Source organism: Ictidomys tridecemlineatus, chromosome 11 (genome assembly GCF_052094955.1).
Source record: "Ictidomys tridecemlineatus isolate mIctTri1 chromosome 11, mIctTri1.hap1, whole genome shotgun sequence".
Classification (NCBI taxonomy): domain Eukaryota; kingdom Metazoa; phylum Chordata; class Mammalia; order Rodentia; family Sciuridae; genus Ictidomys; species Ictidomys tridecemlineatus.
The window spans coordinates 52,635,413-52,638,956 of record NC_135487.1 but is presented as its reverse complement, the minus strand read 5'-3'; the positions used below and the strand labels follow the sequence as shown (position 1 = coordinate 52,638,956).

Here is a 3,544-nt window from a genome sequence, read left to right as displayed (position 1 = left end):
CGCATTGTATTTTTTATGCATTTTATTCTACTCAAACTGAGGAAGTTCCCAGGTCTGTGAAAGTGGAAATGACTGGAATTTGTTATAAAGTAGGTGTGAGGAGATGGTTAGTTTGAACCTCACAAGAGGTGACTTTTTTAAAATAAAAAGCAAATAAAGGTGTGAAAGGGACAATCTGAAAGCTGAAGAATATTGTCACTTCTCCCAGACCTCATAATCTCTGTGGGGAAAGGGCAAAATAAACTGCCTTCTTCAGAGAGGGCAGAAAGTGGGGGTTTTCACCATTCTGAGCTACTAAATGGTGGACCACATATAGAAGATTTTTGTTGTTGTTGTTTGTTTGTTTTTTTATATTTTTTATTGGTTGTTCAAAACATTACAAAGCTCATGATATATCATCTTTCATACATTTGACTCAATTGGGTTATGAACTAGACGTTTAGTAAAGAATTTGTAGAATAGAATCTCTTGCCCAGAGAGAAAGTTTGACCTTTACTCTGGCTTTTGGGAAGTAAACTGGGCCCTGGGGTTGTTGAGCCTGACAGGAAGATCTTTGTCTGCAGGGCACCTTGAGTCACACACAATAGCCTAGCAGTGTAATTCAGGGTGGGGAGCCGACCACACCTGCACAATCTTAGGGAGGGGACTGGCCACTGCAGAAAGATGAATAGTGTGACTTAAGGTGAGGGCTTTGGTCACATGATATCAGTCAACCTAGAAACTCATTAACCATGTGAGGAATCAACTAATCAGGACTTTGTGATGAAATCCCACTAAAAACTTTGGTAACCTTCAGGTGAGTTTCCCTGGTCGCATGACAATTCTAAGACAGCCAGTTGTCCTGACTCCACCAAAGGAGCCTGAGGGAAACTCCGTGCTTGGTACTTCTTCTGCACACTCAATGATCTTTGCCCTGTGAGCCTCCTCCCTTGGCTGATTCTCATTTGTGTCCTTTTATGCAATTAACTATAATCCTAAATATAATAGCTTTCAGTGATTTCTGTGAGTCTTTCTGGTGAATTGTCAAACCTGAGGGCTCTAGTCAGGGTTTGAGAATCCTGAACTTGGTGGCAGAAGTAATGACAGTCTTGAGAAGCATGCCCTCCAGCTTTGTAGTTGGCCTTTGTAGTTTTCCTCAAAGTAGGATTTGACTTTCTTTGCCTTCTGACAGAAAAAAAAAAAAGCTTATATTTTAAGGACTCTGTATGCTTTCTAAATGAAACATCCATTAGGCTCCTTTATCCAGTATTTTTCTAAAATAAGTTCATGAAATCATTTAGTAGATAACCTATTGAGTTTAATTGAGGTGTTTAAAGTAGTTAAAAAAGAATTCATTTCAATTATTTTTGTGTACATTCTACCAATGTTTTTTTTATTAAGGAGAAAATAGCATGTTATATTAATACTTAGTAATTGAATGATGTTTGGCAAATCACAATTTCTGTGCATTCGAGATAGGAATTTGAGACAAGGGAGAGGTGCTAAGTCTCAAAGGAAGTGCCCTTTACCCTTGCCCTTGTAACATGAGGGCAGTATGCAAGCACAGAGAGCACTGACAACATTGTGTAACTCTGCCATGGCTTCACCTCTAGACCCAACTCCAGCACCATCTCACACCATCAGGCTGCTGTGTCTCCCTCTGGAGATGGTCCTTTTTCTTCCTTGATAATGTCTTTATCATCTTAAATAAGATGTGTTTACACCTTTGACATATGCTAAATTCTTTCCCATGGCATATGCCAAGAACCCTACTGGTCCTGAATCAAGTATCCCTTCTCAGGCCCTTCTTTGGAGATATCTCTTCTCCTGTGACAATGATTTCTAAAACTAAAGATAAAACACCTTTTCCATAGGTACTAGTTGGGGATTAAGGATTAGTGAAAATGAAGGCTGAAATGAGATATTATTAATTTTTATTATCTTTTTAAAATTCTTTTAATCTTTGTAGTGTTATCAGAGTTCCGGATGTTTAACATTTGATCAGATCAAAATTAAGTGGAAGAAATTGTCATTTGCTCATTTGAGTCATACTTCCCTGTGATAGTGTTCTCTTGGTTTAACGTGGATCTAAATAAAACCTTGCCTAGGGGGAGGAAGAAAGGGGGAAGGGATGGCATAAGGAAAGAGATTGAACAACTTATGTGCATGTACAAATCCAACTATTATGTATAATTATAATACACCAATAAAAAATTTAAAAAGAAACCTTGCCTAGATTCTGAACTACGACAAGGTTGGACACAGTATTTCACATAAGCTTAGCTAAACTAGGGCTCAGGGGGAGCCATATCCACTTCAGTGAAGAGAAAAATCCACCAAATAATCCCCTCAGGAAGTTGAGCTGCAGTATTTGATATTGAAGGGATATTCCACCAAATAAGCCCGGTCAGCCAGGACACAGACCCTCTGGTTTCTGTTGAAGCTGACAATGATGCCATCTCCTCATCACTCAATTTGAAGTCAATGACCTGAAAGTTCTGAACAAAGCATGTCCATGTCACAGACTTGAGAATCTTTATCATATGCCTCTGGATCTAGAACAAGATCAGAATCAGAATCTGGGCCAGGGAATTGTGTGTGTGTGTGTGTGTGTGTGTGTGTGTGTGCTTTGTGACAATCTCTTTAACCAGGATTCTCCAGAAGTGGAGGGTATTTTGGCTTGGGCCAAGGTCTATCTGGAGAGCACAGGGGGTCCTAGACTGATACAGCAATGCCCTGGGAGTGGCAGTACTGGATCAGTTTCTCCTGGGTGAAATATGGGTGACACACCACCTGATTAGTCACTGGTTCAGGTCTGAGTCCAGGCTTGCTCAAGATGAAAGTGATTGAAGTAGAAGACACCAAGGGCTATAACCAATCCCTCATTTACCACGACCTTCCAGGCATCCAAGAATGTTAATATACTGATGAGGCTATTGCCTTATCATCTTTGGGGAATAACTTCTTCTCAGGCTGAAATCCCTGTGGCCAGTGAATAAGAAAGATGTTCAGACAGTCCAGTTCTTCTGACAGGCTTCCTTTCGGAGGTTTCTCTCAAAGAAGGTATACCACAACTTTCTAAGAATGAAGAGGTCTTCCTATTATATAATCTTCTCTTGGACCTTGAATGGCTCCTCCCACCTCATTCTCATTCTAATAGATGCATATACAATCTATCTGGAGATATTCTGCATCAGTGTCCACCTTCACACCTTCTTTGATTTTGACTGGAGTAGACTTCAGGTGCCCAGACCCAAAATGGGCATTTTGGCTTTGGTGCTGAGCTCCACAAAGGTGGCCATGGTGGTACAGAAATAGTTTTGAGAAAGCAGATAGATGTCTAGTGTCATATTATTTTTTAAAAATTTTTTAGCCAAATATCTGGCACATAGTAGGTATTCCATAAATATTCACTAAGAAAATGACAATATTCTAAGATTTTTATATAAGATTCATGCTTTATAAATTTTACTGACTACAGAGTGATGAGTAGCTAACATTTTTACCTTAATTTTTCTTTAAAAAGCTAATTTCGCCAGGTGCAGTGGTACATGTCTGTAATACC

General features: G+C 39.4%; 1 pseudogene; it reads right to left on the bottom strand.

Moving 5' to 3' along the window:
- Positions 1-2,328: 2,328 nt before the first annotated feature.
- On the bottom strand, positions 2,329-3,281 carry LOC101959841 (aldose reductase-related protein 2 pseudogene; annotated as a pseudogene).
- Between the last annotated feature and the right edge of the window lie 263 nt (positions 3,282-3,544).